The sequence below is a fragment of the Halichoerus grypus genome, chromosome X (genome assembly GCF_964656455.1).
Source record: "Halichoerus grypus chromosome X, mHalGry1.hap1.1, whole genome shotgun sequence".
In the NCBI taxonomy this organism is placed as follows: domain Eukaryota; kingdom Metazoa; phylum Chordata; class Mammalia; order Carnivora; family Phocidae; genus Halichoerus; species Halichoerus grypus.
This window is the reverse complement of record NC_135727.1, coordinates 129,265,380-129,279,813: the sequence shown is the minus strand read 5'-3', so window position 1 is coordinate 129,279,813 and position 14,434 is coordinate 129,265,380. Positions and strand designations below refer to the sequence as shown.

At 40.3% G+C, this 14,434-nt stretch overlaps 1 long non-coding RNA gene across 1 annotated transcript in view; it reads right to left on the bottom strand.

The window, feature by feature from the left end:
- Positions 1-14,434, bottom strand: part of LOC144380578 (uncharacterized) — a 533,150-nt gene that overhangs the window by 327,648 nt on the left and 191,068 nt on the right. Inside the window, exon 3 of the long non-coding RNA XR_013444781.1 lies at positions 9,989-10,097. This is a non-coding gene — a long non-coding RNA (uncharacterized LOC144380578). The remainder of the gene's footprint in view (positions 1-9,988; positions 10,098-14,434) is intronic.

The following is a 14,434-nucleotide window of genomic DNA, read 5'->3' as shown; positions in this document are numbered from 1 at the left end:
ACGCTTTGACTAGGGACTTGGATATTTGAAAATGTTTACATCAAAACCAAAAGTACACAGAGGGGAGTAATCACCAAAATCAGTACCCACTGAAACACAAGAATCAAAACAGGACATCACCGGGTGTGGCTATTTTGATTTCCTTAGAATTGTGTACATGTATGATGGGAAACAGTACCTTTTGAACAAAGAAAGGACTGCACATAAAATGAAAACACGTTTTAAACACTCCTCCCCTTATGCTATGTTGACCCCATTACCCATACATCATTTTACTTTATCAGCGCAGAAATATTAGCAATGGATTGTATTTTCCGTCATGAACTCTGTCGGACGCTTCTTTTGGGCATTTCATTTCACTGCCGTGAAATTTTGTTACTATAAAGATGAGAAGGTAACAAGGTAAGAATGAGAAGAAACATCTTAACACGATGGGTACATTCCCGAGAGCATATTGTTATAATCTATGTTTCCCAAATCACACCGTTCCCGCGACCAAGAGGCAGTTTCAATGAACATGGCGGTTTCCCTGGAGCATGAACGTCATAACGAAGATACACCGCCTGGCACTGAAGCTTCCAGACTTTCCTTGAGCATATCTTCCTGCTGACCTCAAAGGTTTCTGATTCTTGGTGACTGATGCGTCCCCCGTCTGTGATTTGTAGGCACGACTTCACTCTAGAGGCACCAGTCACTTCAGCTACTTTAGCTCTTGCAATCATATTTTTTAAAAAAAATAAATAAGTGTGGTTTCCCTTTAAAAAGGCAATTAAAAAAACTTAGACATTTTAAGAAGTATTATTGCAGGGTCTCCCTGTTGCAACCTGCCACCTTTTTGTTATTCTGTATTGAGGAAATTCTTTGTAAGAAGCAGGTACAGATGAATGCGCTACATCAAGTTGTTCTAGAGCTTTTAACCACTACGGTATTTGTTTCGTAACTATTGATTGCCTCCTAATGACCAGGAATATAAGCTCATGAGCTGCCGTTGTAAACCATGACACGCCGTCTGTCCCCATGAACCTTACATTCTTGGGGGGGTGGTATTAAGTGTGTTGGACACAGAATGTCCCTGCAGCTCTTTTGATTGTTTTGGCTGATTCCTTCTTTCCGAATGGAACACCTAACCAAATTCACATTTCCTGTCTGGATGCTGAGGAGCCACCCAGAACCTAAGCTGAAACCTAGGGCTTCGGTGGTACTGGCCCCTGTCTCATGAAGTCCTACACACAGACGGTTGCCTGTCCAGGCCTCAGCTTGGAAGAGATCCACGCCGTGATGCATGCTCCTGGTTTCCCCAGAAACAACCAAGGGGCCAGACCTGAAGTGCAGAGGTGAGCTGTGGGCAATGGGAAGCAGGGGATGGGACACACATGGGCAGGAGGATGGGACCTCCTTTCTTCCTTCACAGTATGGTTTTCGCACAGCAGGAGATGCCTCTCCCCCTCCGAAGAGGTCCACATCCTAATCCCTGGAGCCATGTTAACATGTCACATGTCAAAACGGACTTTGCAGGTATGAGTCAATGAAGGCTCTAGAGATGGGGAGAGCAGCCTGTATTATACAAGTGGAACCAATAGGAGCCACAAGGGATTGATCTGGGAAGGAGGGAGGCAGAAATTGGAATAATACACCTGGTGGCTAGAAGGGGACCGCAAGCAAAGGAATATGGGCACCCTGGAGAAGGAACAGACCAGCTGCAGGAAGCAAGGAGAGAGAGCTTTTTTTCTTGAGCCTTCAGGAATAGCACAGCTCTTGCGATGCCTTCATCTTAGTCTAGTGAGATCCACTTTGGACTTCCGACCTCCAGACGTGTAAGATAATACATTTCTGTTCTTTTACACAACCGTGTTTGGGGGAATTTGTTACAGCAACCACAGGAACGTCAACAGTGGCCCATCAGTATGTGTTGAATAAAGGAGAACACAGGACTCAGTTTATGAATTCAGACATGCAGAGGTACGTCTGCTCTCCTGGAACCTACGGTCTATAGGGGGAGGCTGAGCAGCACTTTGTAGGGCGTCTAATTGTGTGTTTAGTGGTTATTACACAGTCTACAGCTACGGCTACTGGACCGTCAGTCCTGGTTTTATATGTTGTGCTGATGTTGTGCATGTTGTGTTGGATTGAGGGAGACAGATTTCACTCCATCTTTATCAATATTTGGGTGGGAACTGGAGAGACTTGTCAGGAACACCAACAAGCCATTTCTCCTCGATGAGGAACACTGGAGAGTAGGCAGGCTCATCACCAAGATGGATGATAAATATCTGCACCTGGATGATTTAGAAATGTTCTCTTCTGCTTCATGTGCCTCAAGATGTGTGCTATCCATGTGGTGATTTGTTTCAGCATCAAAACGGTTCTTCTTTTGTGTGGCAGGGCCAACACACAACTGCATAGTCTCTTTCCATATGTTGCTTTGAGGCCATGTGTGAAGCAATATGCAAAATGGTAGCATGCGGCTTTGCACGGCATGCTTCATGTCTTTGCTTACCTGGTATCCTTTTCCCTGACCGTCACCATGGAGGGCTGACACCGAGAAGATGTCATTACTCTCATCTGTGTGCTGGGCTCTCCTTCTTTGAGGTCCCGAAGCAAAACAAGGAGAGGACATGGACAAGTGTCCACGTAACTGGTGCATGGAATAAAATGGACATGAGCGATATGAGAAAGTTAGAAGAGCAGAGACCTAGGCACAGAAAGGAGGGTTCTATCTTGCTCAAGTGCTAGGAGAATTCTAATACGTGTGTCTGCAAACAAGTGAGCAACAGTGTCATGAGGCTTGGGGGCAAAAATGGAAGAATTCCCGCGAGAGCTGAACACAGAAGACGCGGAAGAGGCCGAGTTGGAGAGATCCTATAAAACCCTGGAGGCTGTGTTGAGGGCTTCGATGGTATGCCTGTCATAAAACAGTGACCCCATTAGTCTGCTCGGGGCTGTCATAGCCAGACGGGGACTCCGGACGGGGTGGTCTCAACATCACACACTGGTTCTCTCACAGTGCCGAAGGCTGGAAGGCCAAGATCCAGGTGCGGGCAGGGCTGGTTCCTGGTGAGGAAACTCGCTTCCTGGCTTGTGGATGGTCACCCACTCAGTGTCCTACATGGCTCTGCCTCGGTGCTTGCAGACAGAAACAGACAGAGACAGACAGACAAGAGAGAGAGCACTCTGGTGTCTCTCTTACTGTAAGGATGCAAACTCTGTCCTTATGACCTCACTCAACTTTAACTATTTCTCAGTCTCCACCTACATTCACACTGGGGCTTAGGGTTTCGACATATGAGTTTTAGGGGGACACAACTTGCCCATAACAGACACAGAAAGAGGGAGACCCATCTGGATGCTTCTGCGTATGTGCAACCTTGAGACAGTGGTTGAGTTGGAGACTAAGAATCAGGTGGAACCTAATCACTGGTAGATTAAGTGGGGGGCAGGGGTGGATAAGAGAAACGAAGATGGGAAGGACTCCATGATTTGGGGCATTGGTACTAAACTTGTATTAAATGAGCATTACAGATATACGCTCACCACATGTTTCTTTGAGACAGATTTAATTGGATTTAGACTAATGACTTCCTCCTATCAGTGGTGACAGAGTACAGAGTGTTCACCTTCTCCAGTCATGCACGCTGTGGGTTACTGCTCTTAAGTATCATCTTCCTGCTCACACTGCCTCCGTTTCTGTCCTAAAATTCCCATTCCTTTTTATTTTTTAGATTTATTGATTTATTTGAGAGAGAGAGAGTGCACATGAGCAGGGGAGGAGCAGAGGGAGAGGGAGGAATGGAGCAGACTCTTCGCTGAGCAGGGAGTCCAACATGGGGCTCCATCCCAGGACCCCAAGATCACCACGTGAGCCAAAATCAAGAGTCAGATGCTTAATGGATGCTTAACCGACTGAGCCACCCAGGTGCTCCTAAAATTCCCATTCTTAATGTTTGCATTCCCCTTGGCTAACATCAGTGGGCAATTGTGAGGCGCTTTGCCCCGCCATCCTAATGTCCTTCCACTTACGATTTAGGGCTACTGTTCCATGAAATACAGCTGACTCTCCAACAACACAGGTTTGCATGTGGGTTCATTTATATACGGATTTTTTGGGATACATACAGTATAGTCCTGTGTTGTTTTTTTTTTCTCTTTCTTATGATTTGGTTAATATATTTTCTTTTCTGTGACTCAGTTTATTGTAAGGATACAGCGCCTTATACACAGAACATACAAAATATGTGTGAACCAACTATTTATGTTATTGGGAAGGCTCTCCAGTCAACAGTGGGCTGTTAGTAGTTAAGTTTTGGGGGAGTCAAAAGTTGTCTGTGGATTTCTGACCACGTAGAGTGTTGGTCCCCAACTCCCTCATGGTTCAAGTGTCATCTCTCTTTGTGCCTGGAATGTAGACAGTCACTCTAGTTCTTATGCATTAATTATTATGCAGTCCTTTTGATATTGTGTAATCCATCAAGAACGATCTAAAAATAGGATTATGTCATGCTTGTCTTCTATCAAATGGACACACCCAAAACAAAAAGTTAGCAATGGGTAGAAGTAGAATATTAGCAGGATAGGAGTTTTTGTTGGTGTTGTGTTATCACGTTCAGCGTTTCTGTTAATGTAGTCTTAAAGGCATGAATCGCTTTACCTGAAAGCGACTAAAGCAGCATATGCTTTTATAGCAAATAGAGATCATTGGCATGCACTCTGACCCCAACAAGAGCTAAGTACACAGAAGTCCAAAAGATGACCTGCCTTGCCCGTGGCCATGGATGCTGAAGGACCCTGTGCTCTTCATGTAAGTATTAAGCTGTTCCAATTCTCACCATGGCATAAACTTCTTAATGAGCATTGTCCAAATGATTCTGTGTCCCCAAAATTGCTTAGTTCTTTCCCAGTTTATTCTTAGAACGAGCACTATTTCTGCACCCATAAATACTCTTTTCACATGTCTACACCTGAGCTTTCCCTACCCTAAAATAATAACACCTTCACATACAAGTGTATAATCTCCTTTTGGTTAATAAAGCATAATAAATCATGCAAGCAAATTAAACTACTGGAGTGAAGTATTACCATTTCCATTATTTCTAGTAATTGAGTCCATATTGATTGCATACGTGAGTATAATAATGACATGTGGCCAAATACAGTACAGCTGCTCTCTGCCTAAATTGTCCAATTCTGTTTATCATTTTAAGACCTAATTTGAATAGCTGCCTTAGAGTCTAATTTATTCAGAAGAATATTTTAAATGGGATTAAATATAAATTAGGTAGCCTGCCAGAATGTTGAAATATTTTAGACTTACACAGTACAATGTTAATAAAATGCTATTTTCAACCCTTTCGCCTCTGAATGCCAACTTATATTAAATTTGATATTGCTTGTAACCGTTATATGATTAGATGCTGTATTTTGTAATGAGTGATGTTATTGCAGTAAATTTGTGTTACTTCTAATTGAAAATTAGAGGTTCAAAGGTTCTTATTGATTAGATGGTTGAAAAAAATTAACAGTGGATATTCAGAGCATTATAGAGCTTATTTGCATTATGGAAAGCAAATTCTTCTTCTGTGCTCATATTTCACTTTATTAAATTATTAAATTTGATACTCACTATTTTGATGTTTTAAGTAATGGTTGTGAAGCAAAGACAAGAATTTATGGGAAGCAATAAAAATTGGGGGGATTTTGTATTCCCAAGAAGAATTAACGCTGCAGGTCACCTGGGGAGTTCCTTCCTTATGAATATCCCAGACGTCATATTTCTGGACGATGACTGTCATAATTAACGTCTGTGATGGGACAGAGAATGTCGTATCCACCAGGTGGACTAGCAGGACATGAATACAAAGCCAAGATGATAAGCTAAGATGACTTTTTCATGATTGCAGACAAAGAGTGAAATCACACCTTGAAAGACCTGGGTCTTAGTCATGTCTCTCAGGAGACCGATACTCGACACACGTGAGCTTCCTGCTCATCATCCAGGAGTGTGCATGGTGGTTTATGCATTTATAGGGTTCAAAATATTTTCACATACACCATCTTGTTAGATTCCCACACGTGTGGGCACGCACCCATAAGCATGTACATGGTACACATTAGCAGTGTGACCTAGTTTTTAAAAATCGACTAACACATCAGAAATATAACTACGCATGATTATGAAATTGATGTAAACTCTATTTTCCCAAGGAACTTAATTTTCGCTTTGCATGTGTATCTATCAGGTAAAACTTTTCATATACAAGTCTTTGACGAACTAGTCTCTGAATGAATAAAATTGTTCACATAGGAAGTTAATAGGAAAGTCTCTGTTAAAATTTTATTGTATATGGTAAATTTCCTTTTTCACCTAATTACTTCCTTTTGTTTTCAGATTTCAGGTTTAATTGGAATTTACTCCATATGGCTTAGGCTAGCCTGAGTCAGTTTTTCATTTTATTTTGTGCCTCCTGCTTACAAAACTTATGTCCATCTTAGAGGGATAATCATTATTCATTGCACGTGGCTTTTAAAATATTCCTTTTACTTAAACAGCTGTACTTGAACTTTGGAAAGAAATCTGTGAGGAAATTAAGCTTTATTGATGTGAGACACAAAGGCAGAAGAAAAATTATTAAGTTTCCTTACTACCTAAAGCCCACTGACAAGTCCTTAAAACAGCAGAGTGACCTTCCTCTAGGGACTCAACTACCTCGATGTTGACACTTGGCTAAGGGCAGGAGGCAATCCTAGCCCGGCCCCCAGGATCCTGTAAGTCTACTTTAACATATAAAAATTCCTCTGGAAACTTGCTTTATCTCTAAACACCCCAAGATACGTGTTGGCAATCATCCCCCGAGCATACGACGCACTGATACACATCTGGAGGGTCTCATGACTCAGGTTTTATTAGATGGTAATAAATGACCTTCTCCCAACAATAGCTAGGCCCCTCAAGGTCCTGGAAACCTTGCTTCCAAAATTCCTTAGAGACTTACACTCTCCCTAACCCCCTCCCAACATTAAAGTATATAATGGACGACTCCTCATGACCCTGGTGCAGCTCTTTCTGCCCACGGGTCCTGTCCCCATGCTTCAATAAAACCACCTTTTTGCACCAAAGACGTCTCAAGAATTCTTTCTTGGCTGTTGGCTTCGAACCCTAATGTCTTTCCTACGTCATAAGGACTGTGTAATAGTCTGTGGTACGTTTTTGTCCATTCATCTACTGATGGACTTTTGAGCTGCTTCCACTTCTTGGGATGCTGTAAATATCAGTGCATTAAACATGGCTATGCACATATATCTGCACGATCCTGCTTGAATTCTGGGGGATATATACCCAAAAGTGGGATTACTGGTCATATGATAATTCAATTTTTCATCATCTGTGGAAGATCCATATCTCCTTTTTCCATAATGAGCTCACTATTTTTACAGTCCTCATCAACAGTGTGTGAGAGTTTCCAATTTTGCATGCTCAGTAACATTTGTTACTTTCTTTTTGTCTAAAGTCGCCATCCTGTTTGGTGTGAGGTGCTGTCTCACTGTGGTTCTGATTCACATTTCTCTGAGGATTAGCAATTTTAAGCATCATTTCTTATGCTTATGAATGATTGCACAGCTTCTTGAGTAAACACGGCTCTGTTCAAGCCTTCTGCCTATTTTTTTCAAACTGGGCTCTTTTGTGGCTTTTCAGTTGTGGGAATTCTTTATACATTCTTGACAATATCAGCTTTTAGATACATGATTTGCAATTAAGTTGCCTCTTCACTCTGTTGACTGTTTCTTTTGATGTGCAAAAGTTTCCAAAGCTTGGTGTGGTCTCACTTGTCCAGTTTCATTTGTTGTCGCCTTTGGTTTTGGTGTCACATCCAAGAAATTTGGCAGCCTTAAAAAAGGCACGCCTGTCACATGCTAAACCATGAGTGAACTTTGAGGATATGACACTAAGCAGAATAAGCCAGTCACCAAAGGACACATACTGTGGAATTGCACTCATATGAAGTATCTGGTCAAAATCATAGAAACAGAAAGCAGAAAGGTGTCTACCAGGGCTGGGATGGGGTCGGGGGCGGGAATCAATGTCTACTCTCCTGGCTCTAGAGTTTCAGGTTTGCAAGACGAAAACGTTTCAGAGATCTGTTGCCCAGCACTGTCATTATACTTAACGCTGCTGAGGGATACACATGGACGAGGTTAGGATGGTCCATTTAACGTTTTCCTTAAAACCACGATAAAATATTAAGCTTTAGAGAAAAAAAAACTTGAAAGAAAACACACAAAAAATTGGAAGTAGAGCGTGCCTCCTTTTCTCATTTGCACTAGATGCAGATTTCTTGAAAATCTCACAGGGGTGTCATCATCATACACATAAAATACAAAGGATATCCATCATCCTAATGGGACCATTCTCAAGGACATTCCTACGAAACATGATATCCAGACACATTTAAGGCACTTGTACTAGTCGATTTTGGTTAAGATTGCCATAGCAATGGTTAGAACACCAGAGGATAAAGTGCTCGGTGAAATCACTTTCTGCGATAACAGCCTAGCTCAGTATATTAGACAAGGACGTGAACTTATACAGTAGTTAAAACAGGTGCATTGTTTTATCAAAGAACAATCATTTGATATTAAATTGCCTATTAGCAGATATTAATTTCCACTTTTAGATTATTGGTGACTGAGATAATTCATTCTTCATTAAAATAATAGTCCCATAGAGAACATTAATTTATATACAGATTTACTGTCTCACTTGTTTTATAATCTTTTAAATGCCCGCCATCCTTAAGACATCTATTCTGTGACAAATTTAGAGATATACGTAATAGAGATATACGTAATAACCAAAACACACCTAGGCATAAATGTGTGTTGTGTGAGGGTTTTTACTGGAGGTGTGAGTTATATAATCGGGCAGCTTTTAGCAGAAATTTATAGCATGGTGTGTTCTTTAATCAGCAGGATATGCATTGTAAGAATTTGCAAAATGCAAAGACATATTTATTAATCATCAAACACCTGTGATATGCAAAAACCCTACTCTGTATGTATCCAATGACAACATTCCATGTATAAATAAGTACTGGATACAGAATCAGGAGGAACCAAGTCAGCAAGCACAGTGAAAAATAGAACAAAACAAAATAAAATTCATTTGCTACTGTTTGGTGTTAGGTGAAGACCTGTATCTGAATGGGTCACAGGATCCAGTGACCCCAAAGTGAATGCTAGGTTCTTGAGGAGGCATCTCAGTAGTGACTAAATTTCATAATTGTAGGCAATCATTGGATGAGATGTTAATCTCTCACCATTTTTTAAACTACAGATTTTTGTAAAGTAGAACCTGACAGCAGGTTGTAGACATTTAACAAAAAGGGAGCTTGGTCCAGATAAGTTAAATTACTTTGATTATTAAAATCACCCATGAGTGGCACAGCTAGATTTTCAGTCACACCATTTAAATTAAAGCAAAACCCAGAAGTCAAGTAACTTCGTTAGAGCTCGTAAAGTATCCTTCCATTATTGAGGACAATCCTGTCAAAAATGCCCTCTCTAAGGAAAGAACCAAATTAGTCAGTGATGGTTGACATTTTGAAAGTAAACAAAATAGACACTGAGCAGTTCTTGAAATGTCTAGACTTAAAAAAAAAATGTCGGCATAGATAAACAATAACTTGAATGAAACAAATCCTGTTTTATTTCTTTTCTTTTCTTTAAATACTACTTACCGTGAATGGAATCCATCTATAGACCTCGAAACGTCAACATAAAAAAATTAGGTAGAAAATACGATGGAACAGTTTCCTTTCATATCCTCAAATTTTTGATGAACGATAAGTCTTAAGGCTGCCTGAAAACATCTTCAAATTTCCCCTTGCAATTCTTATACGAATACATTGCTAAATAGACTTTCAGAACATGATTTCTAAGGAGCGTTCCCAGAAAATTTCTGAGGTTCCAACCACAAAGAGTTTCTAGAAGTGTGTACCTGGCTCAAGAGGGTCTTCAGTCGAGGATGAGGTCTGTGGGTCTTCAGTAGCACCAAGTTGGATATGTTCCCTTTTTCAGGATACATGGTCTCATTCTGTGATTAATTCCTGCAAGAGACATGCAGGACAATGAAAGCCATATTAAGGTTTCAAGGTTGTATCCATTTATTACTCAAATTCTCTTCTGCTCTCTCCTAGAGTATAAAGTAATTCTGATATTCCAGTTAATTTGTAATGTTCCTGAATATAAATTGAATGTCTCCATTCCTTGTGGAGTCTCCATTTACTGAATGTATGGTGTATGTCAGGCTCTCGAATGAACATTTTATACAATTATTCTAAATTGATTTCCACAACCATTGTTGGAGCAAATGCTAACAATCTCCAGTATGATGTCGGGAAAGACTAAAAGTCTGAAAGATCCCAGAACGTATCCTATTCCACAGGCCTATAAGGTTTTTAAGGCTGGTTCTCAGTACAGGTTTAAAGCATTCCATGGTAGAGGGTCCTGTCTCAATGATGACGCCTTTGAACCAAATTTTAGTCCTAACTTTTGAATAGCATCAGTTCCTTTAGTATTTCCAATTCTCCATGTACTCTTGTTTGTGGTTATTCGTTTCTGCTACTGTTGTTGTTGCGTGGTGTGTGTGTGTTTCCGTGTGTGTGTATTCATCTCTCTGGATGAGAACCTTCTGTGGAGATATGATGACTTCACGTCTCAGACTGTGTCCCTATTAACTGCAATTCTCACTACCACACCGAATATTGCGTGGTATTCTTGCCATCTATTGCAAAAGGACTTCTTTCGTGTTCTGTATATGGTCTTTACTGGTATATCTGTACATATACATACATATGCACAGATAGAAATATTTCAAGTGTTTGTGTCCATGATTGGATCTCTGATTCTGGAATTATGCATTACCTCTGATTGATTCCCTGCAGCCTCTGTGCTGTTGAAAGTTTTTGTTTGTTTGTTTAAACTTTTATTCATTTATGTATTCATTTAATTTCTCAACCAGTGATCGTGCAGATCCTCTGGCGGGTGCATGGTCAGTAATGAATTTGGCATTCTGTGTTTGCAGGATTCAAACTACTATTCATCTGCATTTTGCACACAAGGGAACTCTTACTAGTTCAAGTTCAGCATCACCTACAGGGTCATATATGACAGTCCTTCAATAGCAAGAATAATCACAACAAGGCTGCTGATTGCATCAATGAAAAGTGGCATCTGAATTCAGATTAATATCCCTGGCAAGAAGCTACGGCTTCCATGTCACACACAGGGGTAGTGACATACCTCATTACAAAAACTTGGTTTCTTTACGTATTTTTTTTAGGGAAGAACATGTACCTCTTCCATTGTGCATGTTTCAAGATATTATAAAGTCCTCTGCATGAATTTAGGAAGTAAAATTATGGATATCAAATAGTTGAATCTACCCTTAGGGGCGCTGTTTGAGTTTACACACTCAGTTGGTTCCCAAAAGAATAGGTGACTTGCACTGAGATTGATGGTTGGGAATGTTTCCTGCCCATTTTGTTCACAGCCCAACCCATGGTACATCAATGCTAAATGGATTTTAAATATAAAATACGAATTTACAGAAAATAAAGATATAATGAAGACCCCTCCCTATCTTTCTTGCAATTCACTCTTGAGGTTGCTCATAGATTCTGAGGGAAAACCTACCCCAGCCTCAGATACCAAGAGTTTGGACAAAGAATGTGTTGAATGGAGTCCAAATGGAGATAAATGACTGGTAATGGGCTTAAGGGCGCAGGAAAAGATAAAGTTAGGTAGAAGGCCGCTCTAGCCTGAAGAAGGAAAACCAACTCAAGAGTCAGTGCTTCCTACCGAGAACAGAATAAATAAAACGTGCAGATGGGAGCTTTAAAGATATAACTTAAAATGTTTAGGAGTTGTGTTTAGTGAATGTCCTTTTCAAATTACTATGCTCTAAATAAAAAGTGTGAGTAGAGGTTGGTACATAGGAAAATGGACATCGTACCAGAAATAAAATATTCTCGAGGACTGCATGCAAGGATTATGATAGAACCCAGGGAAAATATGTACAGTTAACAACAGGATGTAAGGAGGTTCAGCCGTGAAGATCTTTCCTCAACAATTAAAAATATCCTAACTAAAAAATATCACTGAATTCACTGAAAGGGATTCATTCTTAACACTCACTTTAATGACCTGGACAATCAAACGTGAATGTGTCTCAATACAGAGAGAATGTAATAAAGAAGAATGATAAATATAAGCACATAAATCTAAGCAATCTAATGAATGAGCTAGGCAGCCGCTTCAAGAGAATTTTTTTGTTTTTAAATATTTTATTTATTTATTTATTTTTTAGACAGAGAGAGAGCATGTGAGTGGGCGGGAGGGGCAGAGGGAGAGTGAGAGAGAATCCCAAGCAGACTCCACACTGAGCGCGGAGCCCAACGTGGGGCTCGATCCCACAACCCTGAGATCATGACCTGAGCCAAAATCAAGAGTCGGACGCTTAACCCACGGAGCAACCCAGGTGCCCCTAAAAAAGAATTCTTGAAAGCAAGAACTGTACTGTAAGGAAATTATAATCATTGGACAGACTTGATTGCCCAAAACTGACTGAGGGAAAATTTAAGAACTGGTGGGGGCAAAAGTTTTATTATAAAACTTTATAAAGTTAGTTAAAGATTATAAAACTAATTTTATTGACAGAAAAGAGAATACGGGTAGACAGTTTTAGTGAAACTCCAACTATAAGTCATAAGTAATTGGGATTGTATTCATAAATCCTATTTGTTAAATAGATTTGCAGAGAGGAAGGGATTACCATCAACTGATAGTAAAAAAATGAAAGAATTTACAAATTAGCAAGAGAAAATATGGAATGAATTGTACATAAATCAAACCAGCAAAGTAGAAAGAGGAAGAAGGGAATTTCAGGTTAACTATATGGCCCATTACAAACATGACTTCTTCACCAAAACCCCCAAGGAGCTAAAATTAAGTAATCTGTAAAGGCATTAAACTGTGTAGGGAGGGGCGCCTGGGTGGCTGAGTCGTTAAGTCGGCTCAGGTCATGATCCCAGGGTCCTGGGATCGGGTCCCTCATCGGGTTCCCTGCTCTGCGGGAAGCCTGCTTCTCCCTCTCCCACTCCCCCTGCTTGTGTTCCCTCTCTCTCTGTTTCTGTCAAATAAATAAAATCTTTAAAAAAAAAAAAAAGTGTAGTGAAAGTGTAATCTACAGCATTAGGATAAAATATGTCCAAACATTTGCCAGTAGGAGATGTGCAGAAAACGCATGCCTTCCCCAGAAATGAAAGACAGGCCCTCCAGAAAACAAGAATAAGTTTTAAATTTCCAGCATATTGGGGCGCCTGGGTGGCTCAGTCGGTTAAGCATCTGCCTCAGCTCAGGTCATGATCCCAGGGTCCTGGGAGTCAGGCTCCCTGCTCAGTGGTGAGTCTGCTTCTCCCTCTCCTTCTCCCTCTGTGATCTCTCTGGCTCTCCCTCTCTCTCAAATAAATAAATAAAATCTTTAAAAAACTAAAATAAAAATAAATACATTTCCACCATATTGAACGAAATAGACCCAACCAATCTATCTTGATGAATTTTCTGAGACACAGGCAAGATCACTTCTTGCAAAAAGATTGGCTATATTGCTAATTATTATATTAACAAAAACTGTAATTCAAAATTTTTTTAATTGGATGCTGTGCATTTATTGCTAGTTTATCTTCTACGAACTACAGTTTGAATGAATTTAATTGTGGAAATTGTTTCAATAATATATGGTATTTCTAGTATAATTTTTTTTTAAGATTTTATTTATTTATTAAGAGAGAGAGCATCAGCGGGAGGAGGGGCAGAGGGAGAGAATCCCAAGCAGACTCCATACAGAGCACGGAGCCCCACACAAAGTGGGGTGGGGGGGGCTCGATCCCACAATCCTGAGATCATGACCTGAGCGGAAATCAAAAGTCGGATGCTTAACTGACATAGCCACCCAGGCATCTCTCTCTAGTACAACTTCTAAAGAAAACCTGAGAGATAAATGACTGGTAATGGGCATGCACGGTAATAGTATTTTTACATGTAGGTACAAAACAGGTGGGAACATGAGTTATGGCTTGGTTCATAGTAGGGCTGTAGTTGATAAATTCATGTATCTATGTATCTGGGTCGAACAAAGAGACACAAATGTGCCCCGCCCCGTAAGACTTTATTAAATACAGATAAAATTTCTGTTTGCGGTTATCAGGAAGCAAAAAATAATTCCTACAGTAGAATAAATGTAGAGTGGCAAAAAGCCACAGAAAGCATACTCATCAACAGGCATTCTTTGGAGATTCCTTAAAAGCAGCAATTACCATCTCAAAGTTCATTCAGTAAACTGGTTTCTGTATTTGTGGGTGGTTCATGGACGCTCTCTACTGCT